This window comes from Zosterops lateralis, assembly GCF_965231275.1.
Source record: "Zosterops lateralis genome assembly, chromosome: 2".
NCBI lineage: Eukaryota > Metazoa > Chordata > Aves > Passeriformes > Zosteropidae > Zosterops > Zosterops lateralis.
In genome coordinates this window covers 115,476,556-115,496,695 of record NC_139763.1, presented here as the reverse complement: position 1 = coordinate 115,496,695, position 20,140 = coordinate 115,476,556, and the positions used below count along the sequence as shown (strand labels likewise).

At 34.6% G+C, this 20,140-nt stretch overlaps 1 protein-coding gene across 4 annotated transcripts in view; it reads right to left on the bottom strand.

Annotated features, from left to right (window-relative positions):
• Positions 1-20,140, bottom strand: part of NCAM2 (neural cell adhesion molecule 2) — a 282,300-nt gene that overhangs the window by 137,689 nt on the left and 124,471 nt on the right. The gene's annotated exons all lie outside the window — the stretch shown is intronic.

Genomic DNA, 20,140 nt, shown 5'->3' with positions numbered 1-20,140 from the left:
AAAAGGAGCAGTGGAAGAAAAGAGTGGAAAAAAAAGGAATGACAGAAAGAAATCACTATGTCCTCACCCCAGCCTCCTGCATTATCCATCACCTCACTGAATGGACTGTTACCTGCATGGGTGGTGATAAAAATGGGAATGAAGGCCAGGAATGGGAAGGAGTGGTATCTGGAGTCTGGGAAAGAGTTAGAAACCTGTTTTCCCTAATTTTCTAAGTATAGCTTTTTTTTTTTTTATGTGGCAAATTTTACCCAAGAATATAACTTTAAAACTTGCTAAAACCCACAACTATTCAGTTCTGCTGATAGTAAAAATTCAAGAAAAGCTGATCACAGAAAACCTATCAGCAAAGTACTATCCATAGATATTAACATAGGAACTATTACAACTAAGAGAAAAGTGCAATGAAATAGATTTGCTACTAACTTTATGTAATTAGCATAAATAATCACGAATTAGACAAAATGGGACTTTTTTCTTCCAATAGTCATATCAAAAGTTACACCAAAAGAGGCAAAGAAAACTGCAGATGGCTTCAGCATCAGTTTGCTAACCTAAATTTAACAGAACTGGGTATTTTCCACAAAAATTCCCAGCAAACAAACAAAACTGAACATCAAATATCTGTATAGCACATAACATTTTTCATGAGATTTCTTGAATTGTGAATGCTTTTCCTAAGATCATCACAATTGAATTTTTTTCTAGGAGAGTATTAATATCTTACACCCTGCCCCCACAAGAAAATAGCTAAGAATACCAAAACGCACAAAAAGCCATAAGGAACATTATCCTCCCTCAGAGAAAGGTAAGTATCTGTGTGCACTCTGCTAAAATCAAAAATTCTCAGTCCAGGAAGATAGCAGAAGTCCAGAAAGGAGCTGAAGGGGACTGTAAAAATGCTGAATCTAGTATTAGAGAGGAGGGAGTAGTGGCATTCTCAGTGCCACACTGAGGAGCACGGTGAAGGCTTCTTCAGGACACACAGAGCCCTGACAGAGCAAGAGTCTGCTTGCTCTCATCTCTGCTCTTTACACCCATGGTACCAGTACCAAAAGTCAAGCTTGCATGTAAGAAAGGAAATGAGTTTAACACAAAGTTTTAATTTATGTTATAATAAGAATCAAGGAGTAATAAATCATCCAGGAGGCTACTCCAAACCACATTTCTTTATTTACCTGTCAGGGAAAGCTTTTCTATAGCCTCAAGACCTATGACTGCTGGTGGAAATCAAGGTACTAATAAATACAGCCATGAAACACCTTCAAACCACTTGAAGAGCTTGGATATTTATTTCACATCACAGACTCTCTTTTAAGGTCCTATGCTATCTTTCTCAGACACCATATTCTTTTAAAGAGCAGTCTTATTTGCTTCAGAAATACATATGTTAGCACTTCTGCAGTGTTGCTTCAAGGATAATTGCATTGCTTAATTCCAATAACTGATGTCTAACTACATAAATGCAATACATTAGTGTCCTGGGTTGCAGTGTAGGATGTACACAAAGTATTTATTCTATCACCATCTTCATGAACTGTTGAAACCAGGTGGGCTAGTGTTTTCCCAAGCCCCCTGCCTCTTCTGCTAATGGCCTTTGGGGTGTCCTCTGCTAATGGCCCATTAACGCCTGGCCCATGAGTCACAGGTAACTCCCTCCAGGGGTTATCTCTGTTAATGGGCCATCAAGGACCCATTTCACACTTCTCATGCTATTGTGAGATGCTCTGCCCAACGGGAGGAGCCAAGCATTCTCACTTAGATATAAGCTGGTATGTGGGACAGTGCAAGGGCACTTACCCACTGGATTCCCAGAGGACCAGAGCTCCTAGACCTTTCTACAGGATCACTGCTTCAGGAAGAGCACTTCACCTGGACTGCTTCCACCATCCTGCTCAGGTTGTATTCTGACCCTGTCAGTGATCCTTTTTGTTATTGTATTTATTTTATTTTATTTTTACCTTTTTACCTTTCTTCTTATTAAATTATATCTCTGACTTGGAGCCTCTCATTCGTTTTGCTTTCAAACCACAACAATTAGGTAATAGATGGCAGGTAGAATGTAAGAGGTGGCATAATGAGAGGTGAAAAAGTAAAAGAATCTTTTTCCTTCATAAATTAAATAGGTATTTGAATTTGCAGCACAGCTTTGGCAATGGTCTAAAACCCAAATAAATTTCTTATCATGAATGTAACTATATAAACTCTGTGGAGGCGTGCTAGCTACATCTCTGAAATCAAAAGGAAATATTTTTGCCTACATATGGTACTTTAATATTCACAAAATAGAAAAATATAAGACCATTTGTCCCATTTTCTCAGCCTCATCATTTTCCTAGCTCTGCTTGATGTAAATAAAAAAAATTATATAGCTTCATGCAACCTAGAAGGAAAAATACTGCCCACGTTATTAATCTAGAAATCTCTACTTTTTAGTAGTCAGGCAAATATTCAACTATGAAGCTAGGAGAATACTCACTTGTTAGTTATGGAAAGCAAAATATTGCAAAGAGACAACACATTAAGTACATTTCACCATATTTCCAAATCTGTCTCAAGAACTACAAATTGTATAAGCTCTGATGAAGATGGCAGAAACGTACTCAAAACTCAAATTATTACTGTAGACTAACTAATGGATTAATTAAAAAGTGGAGTTCTTTGCATCAGGCTGCTGTGAATCTCTTTGAATACACAGGCAAATGCTTGTTTTGTCAGATTTGTGGAGATACTGCAAAAAATTTAGTAGTAGAGGTGCTACGTATGTTAAACTAAGGCCAGAAAAAGATAGTATCTTCTTAATAGAGCTGGAAAAAGTACTTTCCCTTCCCATTTTTCCCAGAAAATCATCTAACTATCTATTCAGGGAAAAAAAAAAAAAAAAAAAATTAAAAAATATATATGTAAAAGATCTATTTGAGTAGAAGTCTGGGGAGAGTAATGCTGCTGTAGTACAGCTGTTCTGGGAAAAAGTGAATTCGTTTGGGGCTTCCCTCCCTCTTTTGTCCATGTCCAATTTCAGAGCAAAATAAATGAGCACTACAAGGACTAGGTGATACGACCAATCCCTTCCCTTTTGATCAGAGCCATTATAAAGGAATTATTATCAGTTGTAATACACTAAGAGGATTCAGCTGAATTATTCCTTAATGGGTTTAAAAATCACTAAGGAAGATTAAGAACAGTAATGAGAGGTCCATTTGTACTGTTAAATATGGAGACAGATGACTGCATTCATAAGGACTAATATTTCGTAGACTAATTGATTTCAGTCCCATTAGCAGCAGTAGCCTTCGGGTTTCAGAACCAACACGAAAATCTGTGATAGGTGTCTGCACAGATGATTATCTGATGCCACAGAAGTGAGGTGCCATCAGTGAGAAGTTACAAAAATTGTAGCAGTAAGTAGCTCACGTGTACTTCTACTTTTAGCAATATATTACAACACATTCAAAGTGTATACTGTATAAAAGTACATTTAAATATATATATATAAAAGAGATACAAGGTACTAAAAAGGTATAAGGGGTGATATTTTAATAAAGTATGAAAAAATATTGAGTGAAGCTCTGCTTTATATATAATTAATATTGAATTATATGAATAATTCAACTGATAATCCCACCCAACATCTTCTTGATAATTCCATTTCTTAAAAAAATTTTTAAAAAATCCCACCCACGCACTGATAAAACTTGGAAAAACTTCTTTTTGTCTGTATTGAAAATATACAAATAACAAAACATATCATATTCTGTTCTAGTTTCCACAATATAAATTGCATGCAACATAGTTGAACAGTTTTATTCTATGTCAATATATCTGAATAACTTTTCGAATTTACTTTTAAACCATTAGACATCACTCACCTGTGGAGAGATGTTTCTAAATCTTTTGGACTGCAAATTCTCTGAAGGGCAGAGGGTAATGGGAAGGTAGTAAAAAGGAAAGGATGCAGCTATGAAGACAAAGCAAGGCATAACCTGGGATCGACATGGAGCTAAGGGAAGTGGTGACAGCTAAGGCACTCCTTTGGATATCTTTGGAACTGGATTCTACAAAAAACAAGCAGAGTGCAAGATTTAGCTGAGAGGACTGTTTTCTTTGGGAAGGTCCTAATTCTATTAAGCATAAGTTCTCTGACAAAAACTACACCCTTGGCTACTGTTGTTCTTTGACTTCATTTAGTAAGCAAGCTTGGGTGATGTGGTTTTGTTTTCAGTACATGATTTAACTTCTATTTAATATATGCTTAGAAAACTAGGCTTCATTATCCTTGGGCATGAAGAAATTAATATGTATTAAAGAGGTATCAAATTCAATCCCAGAGCAACCACTAACCCAGTTAATCTTTTTTACCCTTTATTATGCAGAATTCCAAGAATATTATGTTTAAGTGTACTGATGTCCAGATAAAAGTGAATGGACTTTGAATGAAAAATATATAACCCTTGAAGAAATTGATTGTTTCATAAAATTCTAATAATTTATAATGTAAATATACTTTGAAACACCATTGAAAAAACACTTGATGGGTTTTGGGTTTTTTAATACTGTATTTTAGAACCATTTGGATGTCTAACCTGAAATAAGGAAACACAAATCAGTAAATACACTACTAACTTGTTAAATATCAGACAGTTCAAGAGAATTTTATTTTGGGGCAAATGTTTGAGTTCTTTTTAAAAATCTGAATAGGTTAAACTTTCTCAACTACTAATTCAGCAAAGTAAGAATTACAAATCCAAAAAATCACTAAACAAGCCATGAATTTACATTTCCATTAGTAAAGTCTGATCTAAGCTATTTCTGTGACTAATCAGGAAATTCAGAACAGTATACCTCTGCCTCAAAGAACTCCATTAAAAAACAATATAAAATAGGGCTGAAATAAAGTCTATATAAAGTTGTTTGACTTGAGAGGTGGAATGACCAATGACAACCATGTTTGGAGCTATCTCAAGTCACCTAAGGTATCACTGTTTTTTTTCACATAAACGAAGAAGATTCTAACACTTTAGACCTTTGAAGAGGGAACAGCATGTGGTCAAATACTACACAACAGATGACCATTATAGATAATTACATAGTTATTAAAATTGTTCATTAAACAGCAAACCCACAATGAAATCTTGAAAAAAATAAGATTGCTCTTATATCCAAATAAATTATCTATGGAGGAAAAAATCCAATCATCCTATCCTGAAAAGGAGATGTTCTTGTTTGAGCTTGTAAAGTCTGTGAGACTTGCAGTATTTAAAACCACCTAATGCATTTGTAATCCTTTGGGAACAAAGAGAGGTTTAAAGAAATAATCTTTTTCCTATCTGTGTGAGAACCTACAGTGACAAATTAATCCAAACAAGACTATCCAAATGCAATTCATTTGATGTTTTCTCATTTAAATGTACTTTTTGGGTTTTTTTCCTTCATTTTAGCAGTTTAATAAATTATACAAAATTTCCTATTCATCCTTTCCTAATATCCTGTAACCATTGTGACCCTAGAGTTTTGGTTTTTTTATGAATATTAACTGGCCTAACAATATCCTTCTTCCATTCAATGGCCTTGAATGCTTGTCTGCAAATTTTGTAAAAAATCTGAAAGACAATCGGCACCTGCAAAGACAATAAACAAAAATTTAAATCCTAAAGAGTTTGGTTATTTTCAAATTTCTAGTGGGTTGACTACTAATAAATCATAAAGCATCACTTGTCCATGGTATGACAGTACTGAGAGATGCTACACTGAACTGCTTGGCACAAGGTTTCACAATTAAGTAGTTCAGTATAAACAAACTTTTCATTTCATCACATTAGCCTTAATTTGGATTTGTCAGTAGAGAATACAGTTCTGATTTAAAGTTCTAAGGTTTTATTTGAATTATTATGGATTCCTTCTTCATTTTCTGTCTCATAGATTACAGAGTGTTTTATTTTTAGTTAGACAAAACAGTCTTTGTGTCATCATGAATTCATTTCCTACATCTGTTGAAGTGTCATTTTCCCTGATGAGAGGAGCTGGAAGTCATACAAAGTTCAAACTGCCTTCTGGGCCAGAATAGATGTTATAGGGGTGAAATGCACAATGAAAGAGCACCAACACAATCCAGTCTTGTGCAACAAATATGGAACCATAATCAGAAAATCCTCTTAAACATTCTTCTCTATGACACTTGCAGCAGGAAGAGTAGAATAGATAAGCCATTAATATCTGAGCAGAGACAGTAAACAAGTATAAACCAGTCTGCTTGCTACAAATACATTCACAAGACTAATCTCAAACAGAAGTTACTTACTACTGTTCCCCCAAAAGTCAAGCAAACTGCAGTTTAAAAATAAACCCATAAATATTGTAAGTGCTACGGAGATTTTCAGGCAGGTTGATAATGGGAGCTCAGTTCTTCAAAACTAGAAAGATGGGACAATGGGTAAATTTTTATATATAGATTTACAAGCCCAAATGTATTTAGATATTTTAAAGAATACTTAAAGAATACTTAGGAATTTTTACTATTCCTAGTCATGGCTTAGAAGCCTTTAAAAATCAAGATCAGTAGATAGGCAAATGAAAAAAACCAGTATGAATTATTCACTTAGAATCCGTGTAAGTGGAAGACATGATTCACACTGGAGGAGTTTAGCTATGAAGTGTCAGGCATGACATGATGTATATCTTCAATTCTAATTAAGTTATTCTAGCTAAATTCAGTAGAGCTTCTTATTATGCATGTCAACACAGTAAAGTTTAAATTTCATTTATTAACAGAATATTGAGATATTTTAACTGTAGAGAAACATGGGGAACCATTATCGGACTTTGGTCTCATACACATATGGGGATAAAAATACAGTACAGAATAGGATGATCAAAGTACTAGAGAATACCACTTATTAAAGATGAACATCACCTTAACAAAATCTGTTCAATCTGACTTTTTTTTTTCCCCAGCAATAAACAGAAATAAAATTATTTGATGGGCCTGTGAATATTTAGGAATATGCTTCCCAAACTGAAAATTACTAATCTGGTGAATTCTTAATTTCATAATATCTCCTACACACAAGGCATGCACATTGTGGGTAGGGTGTGGTTTTTTAATATTAAATTTCTTTTTCCAAGGAAAAGGTGGTAGGACAAGAGACAATGGCCTCAAATTGCATGATAGGAGGCTTTTATCAGATATTAACAAAAAAATTCTTCACTGAAAGGGTTGTTGAGCATAGGAAACCACAGCCCAGGGAAGTGGTGGAATCACATCCCTGGAGATGTTTAAAAGATGTAGAGATGCAGAGGTTAGGGACATAGCCTAGTGCTGGGCTTGGCAGTGTGAAATTAAAATGCGGACTGGATGATCTTACAGGTCTTCTCCAACTTAAATGGTGTTTTGGCTTGGGCAGTTTTTTTAGTTTATTTTTATTTTGTTTTCTTTTTAAATTTAATTTAAAATGGATTTACTATAATTTCTGAAAGACAAGTGACAATGTGCACTAACTAAAATACAGGAATCTCTTTTTAAACATAGTAAACATTTTTTTACTCAGTGGTCAAACACTGGAACTGGTTGCCTAGAGAGGCGTTGATTCTCTATCCTTGGAGACATTGGAAACCTGATGGGTACAGCCCTGAGCAATCTGTTGCTGACCTTGCCCTGAACAGAGGTTTGGACCAGGAGTTTTCTCCTGCCTTCCTTCCTCCGCTGGTCTGTGTGTGTCTATGTGATCTTTTGAACACGAAAATCTAACTTGTTTCTCCCTGCTCCGCTGGGCAGCCTTTCATTGTAGAACAGTAAATCAGACACAGTACAGAGACAGAAAAAATTACCTAAGGGTCACACTTGTCAAAACCTGCAAACTTGAAGGTAAAGCCACAAACCTTAAAAATGTTTCTGAAAAGAAGCACTCATGCCAAAGGAGTGCCTCATATTTCCTCGTAATACTCCATTTTGGTTTTTCTGAGGAAGAAACCTTTTAAAGCACCATTTCTTCATTGTTTCTAGGTAATGAGCACAAGTTTGATAATGTGCCAAGGCAGTAACTGAACATGGACATCCTCATTGAAAGGTACATCCAGGCTGCCTGGGGACCAGCAGCAGAAAGCATGATACTGAGAAAAGAAAAAAAAATAATAAAAGAGCCAAGTGAAATCACTGCTAAAATTCTTCCTTCAAAATCAGTTAACAGACCAAGTGATCCTTCAAATTCCAGCGGGGTACTGGATTGAGCCAGCAGTCATCTAACTACTTGGCATTTATAACCTAAATCCAAAAAAATGTGTTTCTCAAAGGTCAGACCAAAAGCTGTCTGCAAAGTTTCTGTTGAGTGCTAAACACACTAACTCTCCAAATATAACTAATACAACAATAAATAATGGAAATAATACAATGTGAACATGTGTTTTGAAGGAGTCAAGAGCTTGCCCATTTTTGAACAACACACAACCCATTCTCACAAAAATGTCTCCTTCAAGCACGTTCTACAAATAGCAGTTGTGATATTTGCTTCTAATGTGATGTATACATTAAGAGATTTCTCTGGGAAAAAAAAGGAAAATGTAGTTGCTTTAAGATAGTACTATAATAAAGACAGGGCAAGAAATCAGATCATACAATTATGGAATCAACGTATCCTGACTGATTTAAAAACAAGAGATCTTTGCAACAAAAGGTGAATGAATCCTTTTCCCTCAGTTCTCACTATAAAAACGCTACAATTACCCTTAGATTTCAGAAGTTATTAGGTGAGATTGAGAAAAACAACAAGGTGTCCAGGAACAGCTATTGCAATTGCATTGCAACTGTTGCTATAAATACAGTATTGTCTATGAAATACACAGGTAGATAACAAATAAGTTAAAGCAGAACAATATATAAGCTAAAGTCAGCAGCAGAAAGAGCAGCATGGCATCTTGAATAAAACACATTGACTAAATAATGTCTCTGTAGCTAAAAAACCAAGACTTTAACCCCAACTGAAAGAATCATGAAACAAACAACTATACTGGCCTTCCTCACAGGTTTATCTTTTTTTTTTTAAAAAAAAAAAAGATGACACATGCAAAAATTGCTTTCTGAGAAAGGGCTTTAGTAATAAAAACATTTTTTTGCCTCAAAAAGTGCTTGCAGTCTCTGTCAGAAGTTGTCTTTAATATAAACGTAAGAGTTCATTCCGTTTCTTGGAAGCGTGTAATGAAACCATTACAGAATACCAACTTCAACTGCACAAAAATTCACATTTTTAATTGTAGGAGCTGACAGAGATTGTGGAAATGTGACCCAAGGATGACTGTTTGACATTGCAAGAAAATGAAATGGTGGCTGGAAGAACTATGACTTGTCCCATCCACAGTAAGCTGCCCCGTTGAGGACAGACATCATCAGGGCATGGAGACGTGGCTACAAGGACTTCCTGCCTTGTAGACATGTATTTCTAGGCAGTCTCGAAATTCATATTTAAGAACCTGCAGAATTTATTTTGGAAATAGTCACTTTGTCTACATGTTCCTTTTAAAAGGTAGGTAGTTCTTGAGACACTCCAAATTGGATGGAATATGAATTTATGGACTCATCTTTACACCCAGTAAAGTTTACTTTAAGCCATGTTTCTTATTTCCTCTTCCATCACATCCTTGAAAAAACTGAATGTACATTTTGAAATACAAGTGTCCAGAATCCATTATTACTAATCCAAACTCAAAAAATATTATCAACTTGGGGTGATCCTTAAACCAGAAATATTACCCACATCAGCTATGTCTTTAAGAAAATTTTGTTTAGAAGAGAGAGGTATGCATAGAATTACCAATTTTGATACATGCTCTCTCTACTGCCTTCATTTTCCTTTACTTTCTGCTTCTGGACTTTACAAATAAAGCAAATAAAAAACAGAGTGCATAATTTAGACAATCTCATTCAAAAATATCCTGACATATAATTAGTTGCATAAATATATTTTCTCTTTCATCAAAACCTTTTAAAAATATTGCCACATTTCTAAGAAACCCAAAATTAGAATTATTGTTGCATTAATTTTTAATTTTTCCTACTTTCAAAAAAAAAAAATTGTCAGTGATGTGTTTGTTCCTGTTATATTCCCTGCAGAAAATAATTTAAACAGATTTTAAGAAGTCATAAATTACATAAACAATGCTAAAAATGCCCAAGGACAGGAAGATATTAAAAATCTAGTAAAAATTAAAATATTTTAGAAAAATATTCCTTCAGCACAAAGCGTTACTCTAAATGGGCAAAAGCTGAAGAAATATGAAATTTGGTTGAATGAATATCTGTTTAGAGGAGGCTTAGGCATCGTTATTACAGAAGTGTGACTGTTGAGGATATCAGAGCTGTTGTGTGCAGAATGTGCTTGTGTTTACAGGTGCAAACATCAAAGTCCATTTTAAAGATAAGAGATTTCTATGCACACAACTTCAATAATTAGGAATGCTTTCAATCCACCTTAAGCAAACAGTTTAACATTGCATAAAGTATGTTTAATTTTTCTAAAACTTTTCTAGCTGCTTTAGTATACAGATCAATACATTAAAAGATAGGTATATTAAATTATAGAAAAGAAAGGATAATCTATTCACAGAATATATTCAATTACCTTACAGGTAACTATTATTACTCAGCACAACGTTGGTCATTTACATCAACTTCCAGGCTAAATTTGGAATGGGTTAATTGAGCTATGAAATTTGACATTTTCTTTATAACTCTAAAAAATTTACATAAAATCATAGATTTATTTAGGATGGAGGTGACCTCGACATATTACATTACTCAACCTTCAGCTCACAGCAAGAATTACCTCCAAACATAGATTATATACCTTGGTAAAACAAAAAAAACACCCTCTTTCATGTCTGAGTTCATTTATAAACTTACATTAGAAGCCAAAATGATTAGAGATGAAATTCTAAATACTTAAAAACTTTCCCTCATTATGTCGACTGATTTAGAACTTGCTGAAAGTATTTGATAATTAGCTAGAATACAATTCAATTTAGTTGTAAATTTATGTAAATTCACAAAAAGAAATAATTTAGAAAAAATATTAAATTACATAAAAAGATATTTTTAAGTTATTTTGAATACTTTTAAAAGCAAAATAATTATTTGTGATGACATCTGGGAAGATACTTTGAATGAATTCTTTTCCAACCTTCTAGTCAATACTGAGGAGAGAATAACCGTAGCTCTGTGTCAAATTTTGGGCCCCTTAATTCAAGAGGTGGAATCTGGAAGAGTCCAGAAAATGGCTCGGATCTTAGAGAAAATGTCTCATGAAGAAATTATGTCAGAAACTGGCTTGTTTTTAGTGTGAAATAGAAGGCAAAGTATCAAGCTATTAACTGCCTAAAAATCATTTAAACAGAGTAAAAAGGATGTCAGAGTCTAACTCTTCTCAGCATGAATGTTGCTGGACAACTCAAGGCCAGAATCCAGTGGAATGTTTGTGACAATCTTACTGTAAAGAGGAGACTGGAAAAGATGAGCCCCAAAGATGCTCTCAAATCAAGATCATACAATCTTTTGGTTCTAAGAGGAAACATCATGAACATTAGGGGACAGGAAAATAAATTAAATTACCTGTTCCCAATCACAGTAAGGAATGGGCACAAATAATCCAGTTAATAATCTGAAGAGACAATAGCTCAGAGAAGACCGCTCATGAGAAAGACAAATAAGAAGCAACTGATTTAACAAGTTAATCAAATTTGAATTATATCTGACAGAATAGGAAGAGTCTTTCACATCCAATAACAGAAAAAAGCTTAGGCTAAGCCACAACTCTTGTGTATAGGCATTTTATAGCTAAGAAAAAAACAATAGTGGTTTTACTTAATGTTGACAGTCTTTTTCCTCTTCCTGTAGCAGAAAGTTAAATGTTTGTAGAGTACCATAAATACAGGTAGTGTCTGTATAACATAGTTCACCAAAAGGTGAATAAAATCCTAACATCATGCAATTAAAACAACAGATGGAACACTACTCATCAGAGTACCCACACTGACTGACCTCACTGAGGACAGTCCTAGCCAAAAAGAATGAGGAGAACATTTAAAGGATACTTTTCCTATAACATTATTGTGAAAAAAAGGTGACAACTTTAGCTGATGCAAATAAGTATTTTAAAATTAATGAGAAACCTCTCTGGCAATTACATGATAAATATTTAAAATGCAAAGAAGGAGATTGAATTTCTAATTATACTGTTTCCCTGTTGTCATAAAACTAAGCAGTTGGAGTGCAAACCACATGATAAAGCTTTTGATCTTTGGATAAATGTCACAAACATTTCTTACACATTAAGTACTCCATTACATCAAAGAAAGATTTAATTTTGCATATGAAGTTTTTCTTCCATATGGTCTTTCAAGACCTATGGAATCAAAAAGGAGTCACCAGATTTAAGAGTATGACCTGACACTGAAACTTCATGTTGGAAAATACAAGTTCTTCCGTTAAGTATCCATTCCTGTAATATTCAAAGCCTAAAAATAAACTAACTGCCAAATAAATTAAAAGTTACTATAATATAACTAAGGAAGTGGTTATTCATTATTCCTCATGATTTTCTAGAAAATGAGATTCTAGATGTCTAAAAATTATATTCAAGTAATCTGTGTGTGTTTGGGTATGAAACGGGTGCTTTTATATACTGAATCACATTTGAATGTTTATTTAGAGATTCAGTATATTTAAAATACAGGATATGGACAAATTCTAAAAATTCAGTAGCTCTACTAGAAGACAGACCTTAACTTTGGTTAATGGAAGGAATGGAAGTAATTGGAAGCAATGTAGATGCCCAATAAATTTTGCCTAATCAATTTTTTTAGCTATTCAAGCATTATTACCATCTTTAAAATCAGCAATTAACTATGATAATACTTCATACAAGAAAACAGAACAGCAACGCACAAAATAGAAACAAAACATAAATGCAATGGGTGGCCACATTTTGCCACTGTTTAACTGAACCTTCAAAAGATGTTTCACCGAAAGTACTCAACATGAAGTCTGTTTACTTATCAATACTAAGTAAAATTTGGTAGAATTCTTCCCTATATCTTAAGCAAGATTTCTGATTATCTGCTTATTTGCCTCTGTTCCGTGCAGCTGAGATATCACTAGGAAAACTGGGAACTGATAAATGGTTAAAGAGCTGCTATGATACCTCAGAATCCCAGAATGGCCTGTGCTGGAAGGTGCCATAAAGATCACCCAGCTCCAACTCCTGCCATGGGCAGGGACACCTTCCACTAGATCAGGTTGCTCAGAGCCTCATCCAGCTTGGCCTTAATACATGTTCTGGAACTATCAATCCTGATTCTGGTACTGTGAATTAGTGACTCTCCTGGATTCTAATTTTAATTCTAATTTTAACAGCATCAATTATATTATGTGGGAATACTCATACCAGTTATTGCACACAGATAACTGCCTAGCAGAAAAAAAGCCAATCATTTATGTGGCTTAATAGATGGCTGACTTGGCTCCAGTGGTGAGAATGTTACTTGCAATTATTAAAATACAGTTTTCAATGCGCCCAATACCTTCCATCAAAGGATCCAGAAGTTGTGCTAGAAATTACATGAACCATGGACAGGACAGACCTTGAAGAAGATGTAGAATCAGGACAATTTTAAGCTTCTCAAATACTACATTTTCAGTTTAGTTCTGGTTAAAAAGAGCAGCCCAATGGAAAACCATTTAGTTTTTGCTTCAAATAGTTTCATTGGAGAAACTTACTTGAGAAGACATAAATTTTTGCAAAATTTTATTCCACTTTTGTGGAAAGCAGCTGAAACTTCAAAACTGAAATATTAAAAGTAGGCAAAGAATTGACAATATTATCACTAGGTATTAGAAGTATTATGGATCACAAGAAAAAACACTTAAAAATCTAGTTATTGTGCATGAAAAGAACAACTGACTATTATGGTATTATAAAAAACTTAAAATATTGCTCAAAACATTCTCTTCCACTTGTGGAAAAAACTCAGAACAGCCTCATGAGAGCTGTCTGGATTATAAATAAAGTCTCTGGCATAAATATTCTTTCTGTTTCAAAAAATTAAAAGTTCAAGGAAATGCTTATAAATAAGTGACACTGCCAGAGATCACAGGAAATCAGACTGGCTTTTCAAGCTCTTTTTTTAACCCTTAAGCTCTTTGATCTTTGAATGCTATTGTATGGGTACTAGCAAGTTCCCATCTTTAATTATCTTGATTTAGGAAACTAATTTTCTCTCAAAGGATTCCTTTGAAAAGCATTCTAATTGAGAACCAACAGGGTTGCAATTAATATGAAATTAGTCAGACAAATGTATAAGAAATCTTATCTACCAGACAATCCTAAGGTTTTAAAAATCAATCCTTTCATGACACTGTAGACATATTTATTAAGGCTGCCATAATCATCCTGAATAAATATTTTATGGGTCAAGTTACAGCTAGCTTAAAGATTATTAGTAGTTTCTGTATGTAAGCACAAGTGAACTCTAAATTTCAGACTAAAACTCATACAATAGGTCAGGTCAGAAATCTGACTAACCACCATTGCAGCAGTGGGGAAAAAAAAAAAAAAAAAAAAAAAAAAAAAAAAAAAGCAAGGAAACCACACAGGTTTGCATCACTTTGTTGTTTTGGTAGGGTTTTTTGTTGTTGTTGTTTGTTTGTTTGTTTGTTTGTTTGTTTTTTTCTTCCACTTCAAGTGCTGGCACTTTGGGACCCAAAAGTCTGCTTGAAGCACTCAGTCCTAACATCCCCTGTAACATCATAGAATTGTGGAATGGCCTGTGTTGGAAGGGATCTCAAAGATTGTCTCGCTCCAAGCCCCTGCCATGGGCAGGGACACCTTCCACCAGACCAGGTTGCTCAGAGCTCCATCCAATCTAGCCTTCAACACTTCCAGGGATGGGGCAGCCGTGGCTTCTCTGGGAAACCTGTACCAGTGGCTACCACCCTCACAGTCAATAATTTCTTCCTACTATCTAATCTAAGCTTCCTCTCAGTCAGTGTGAAGCCATTCCCCTTGTCCTGTCACTCCAGGAGCCTGTGAATTTCTCTCTTCATCTTTCCTGTGCTCCCTTTAGGTACTGAAGGCCTCAGTTATGTCACCCTAAAGCCTTCTCTGTTTCAGGCTGAGCAATCCCAGTTTTCTCAGCCCTTCCTCCCAGCAGAGCTGCTCCATCCCTCTGATCCCCTTGGTGCCTCCTCTGGCCTGGCTCCAGCAGGTCCCTGACCTTGCTGTGCTGGGAGCCCAGAGCTGGATGCAGCTCTGCAGGTGGGGTCTCAGCAGAGCGGGGCAGAGGGGCAGAATCCCCTCCCTGTCTTGAAATGTTGACCACACTGCTCTGGAGACCAGGACGTGGTTGCAGAATCTTCAGTATCATCTAAGTCTCTAAGATACCTGGCTTCATCAACAGCTTATGGCAGCTAATTACATTATTTAAGTTTATTTGTCCAGAGAGGCAGTCTGGTTCTTTGGAAGGTGCCAGATTCTTTCACTGTGCATTTCTTTGTTCTCCTATTCTGACTGTAACCGTATGTATACTGATTTCTTATTCCCTTCCTCCATTATCTCCATTATTTTATTTTATATAATTCTACAGTCAGTCTTTTCTCTCTGCTCAGTCAAATTATTATAATTCATTAGGGCCTGCCAACTTACAAACCATTAGGCAGAACTTTAGGAGGTAAAATTCCCAGATATGCTTGATAACTACACTTTTGAAGATAATATCTCATAGCTAACTGTGACTTTTTTTCCCTACTTAATGTCACTTTATAGTAGACACAGAATAAACAAAAATTTTATTTGCTATAAAGAAACAGATTTCCCTGTAATTACAGAATTAATAAAATAGAAATAGGAATTGTATTTCTACTTCCACTAAAAGTTTCCAAACTCAGTCTGTATGGAATAATGCTGTGCTGATCACTGAATAGAACTGTGCCCAAATATTCATTTAATTTCTCACATATTGTTATGTAACATTAAAAAAAAAAAACAAAAAAACCACCAAAACAAACTTAAATCTTCAGCTCTAGATTTTTTTTTAATTATACTTCTCCAAGGATACACCTCATGTGTTTATACTCAGACTACCCAATACTGTTAGTTTCTAAGAATTTTTTCCATGTTACTAGAAAACAAAGTAAGTTACAATATTTTAAATAAAGTCCACTGAGAAATGTGTTACCTTTCAAGTTATATTTTTTAAATTGCAAAACAACCAGTCATTCATGGCTGTTTTGTTCTTAAGAGACACATCTTATTAGAAACCATATAAAAAATTAGAACAAATCCTGTGACGAGAACCACATATATAGACCTTTAAAAGTTACATATATATGGATAATATGCTGTAGACTACCTATGGCTTTATAATATAAATATTTTTTTTGGTTTTTATTCCACCACTGACTTCAAATTGCTTCCTTTATCTGCAATTATGCATGTAAATATCTCTAACTATACCTCTCAATAGTACTGTCCCTCCTCTTTCTCTTAACAGTGGACCGTACATTATTTCAGTAAAAGAGGCACCACAGAGCAGGAGCAATGATTTCAGTGATGGTGATAGATAATGCTGAATTAAATCAATGATGAAACATTTTCAGGTTGCACATTACAAGTTGCTTCCACATGAACAGAAATTTGTCTTTGATTTAAGCTTTAATAGAACTTAATCTAACCTACACATTCCATGACAGTCAGTTCCACTTCTTCTTCCTATGATTCTATTGAATTATTTTTTATCTAGAATAAATAGCCCTCTAAGGAAATCTAGGATAAAACTAGATATGAGATTTTTAAAGGACTTTCTATACCATCCAAAATTATCAATGTGAAGGACACATTGATGGGAAAAATAAATCAAAATCCAAAGCTGGGTTAGTGACAAATCATCTACCAATAGCTCATTTGTCACAGAAATTATCCACCACCTCCCCAGTACCTAAACCTCTAACATATTATCCTATGCTTTTCTCACATCCCTTAACTAAACTCCCTTTTCATAAAGGTTCTGCTGCATATTTTCAAGAAATCCAACCATTTCTCCCTGATTTTTCGTATGAGCTGGAAATGTTCAAGGCCAGGTTGGATGGGGCTCTGATCAGCCTGGTCTAGTGCAAGGATGGAGTTGGAATGAGATGTAACTGCTAGCCCCAGCCCATCTCAGGATACTTTATGAGTCTGGTTTTAGTGTCACTTCTGGCTGAAATTGGCTGTGGAATTCTATACTTATTACGAAAAATAACAACAACAAAAAAAAAGTAGTTGAACGAGCCTCATTTTCTAGGCCTGCAATTTCATGCAGCTCAATTATATTTAAACAGTTTTTTCAGCCACTTAAAATATAAAGACATAATGGTGGCAAAGAAACCTCTCAGAAGAGCTGCTATAGAAATACATCCATTATTATTATTATTATTATTATTATTATTATTATTATCTATTCTATCCTCATGAGACCCTACTTGGAGTATTGCATCCAGGTCTGGGGTCCTTAGCGCAGGACAATGTGGCATTTAAGTATGGATAAAAAACCATAAATAATTCAATATGTACTCAGGACTGAGAAGGAAGAAAGCACCATCTCCATGTCCCTTTTGTAATAGTAGGATGAATCCACACTGTGCAGGCATTGAATTCCTCCTGGAGATGCTGGTGGCTTCATAGACACTCTCACCTCCCCTTCCTGAGTACAGGATTTGTGAGCCTTAGCAGCTGGGGAGAAAACTAATAAAATGGGATTGACACCAGGAAGTTTTTAAATAATAAGTTTGAGGGCTTTTTTCTATTCCATAGACCTAATAGGCAGTTTAAATTCAGTGGGACTAATAATAAATTCCTAGAGTCATTTATATGTTATGCTCCCTTTTTCCTATAAAAATTTTGTTTGGGAAAATTTGTCTCAGCACTCCAAGGGATTTGAATATGGGCCACTTGTTTTTAAGGATGGTATCTCTACCTGAAAGCTACAGGACAATTTGTGGTGGAATGTTCTCAATCTCTCTCCTGAGGATATTTGCTTTGCATAAATATTTAAGAACAGAAACTAGAACCTAAGTGTTCTCTCTTTTACATGAGCATTTTAACACATTGCAGAGCCTTTCTCAGCTTGAGGCCAAATTTTATAGGCAGAATTCATAGCAGTTACATATATGGTCACTTTGTTCAGATATGATACAACATTCCTTTACAACTTTAGGAAAAATGTACTGTTTTATTTTTCCTTCTGAATATTTTCACCTACTAAAGGAAAGAATTACAACAGGATTTTACAAAAATATTCATTCAAATCAGTATCCTAGCACACCTTTTATATAACTCTTGATAAGGAAATAGGTGAGGCAGGATGCTTGATAGGGGAATGAATTATTTTTTTATGGGATAGAAATAGCAATAGCTTTGTTGGAAGATTCGGTATGGGTTCAACCTTTCCATGCTGCAGCAAACTGCACATATTTCTTTCACTGATATAATTAGTATTTTGACTTGTTTTATGGAACTCTATTTTATGAGGGCAGTAGCCAGACTCTTTATTGCTCTCTGATTAGCCCTGGGATCAATGCTGTGTGTTTTTGTACAGCAGCTCTTTCTGAGCATGTCCCTCTGACAAGAGGAGGGGAACAAATTCCCATCACATGCTGGGAGGAAAATCAATGAAAACAGCTGTAGGACCTGAGGGTTAGATGACCCAGCAAAGCTTCCCAAAAATGCAGGGGAATTAGAGACATGCTCTGAGATAGAAAAAAAACAAACAACAACAACAACAACAACAACAACAAACAAACAAACAAACAAACAAACAAACAAAAAACAACACCAAAGTTTGAAATATTTGCAGACCAAATCTAACTTACTTTCTCATTTTCAGATAATCTCTATCATCTAAGATAGTAAATTAGATGAATTATAAAAAACTTAGTATGAATTTTTTAAAGTATTTGAATCACTATTAGTTAAGCAAAACAAAATCTGAGGACCACAATTATCTAATAAATACATTACTGTAGTGCTATACAAACATTATGAGTATCATCCACCACATTTAAATTACATATTTTAGACACTATCCCACATGACATAGAGACTGCAGAGGAAATAAATACTTTTGGACACAATGCTAAATTGTATCCTAAAACAGGTATCTAAAATGCACCAGCTGATTCACAGCCTCCAAGTGCCCTTTTCATTCTTTTTTTTTTTAAATTAGTTGCAAAAGGAACCTAACATGAATAGGCTAATGTTTCTTTAGAAATGTTACATCAAGATACTTGATATGCATATGCAATGTCTATTTTAATATTAATTTCATATATATGTATGTGTGTTCGATTTGATCTATCAATTATACATTGATAATAGACATGTATTTGATATATATTTCTGAAATAACTTGAAAGGTTTGAATTTATGGAAGTGCTGAATAGCTAATATTTGGAAATGTTTATGTATATCTTATGAAACATGCAGAATCCTTGGTTGCATCAAAAAGTTAAGATCCATTCACTACTGAATATATTAGCAATTAAATAATAGTTTCTATCTGTGCCCATGTTCATGTTTGTCTGGCTTTGGCATTTTAATCTCTCACATATTGCATGTTGCCTGGCTACCTTACTTACCATTTGTTTAATACAGTCCTCTTTACTAAAATTACTTTGGTCTAATCTTTAGCTTTTGGACCAGCAAAATCTAGAATATTTCTGCTACACACAAAGTTATACCTTTATATGTAACTCAGTACTGAGTTCCTCACATATCCCCTGCCACGTGGTTTATAAAAAGGGTAAAATTTAGTAGCTTAAGCAACAGAGACTGATACTTGGAATACTAAAAGCCCTCATTCAATCCAGTCTAAGAAAAAAGACAGATTCTTGTTATGTATAAAGCCAGAAACCCAGGAGTTCTTTTCTAACATTACTCATGAAAAGTAAAATTTTAGATACCATAACATAAAATAAAACTGTTTTCTTAAGTATAAAGAAGATTCTCACTGATTTTTAAGTATACTTTAATTAATATTTATTTTGCCTACTGAAATAACACATTAACAAATGATCTCTAGTTTTACTTAGCTGACCCAATCCATTGTGAAAAAACATGATTTTTTC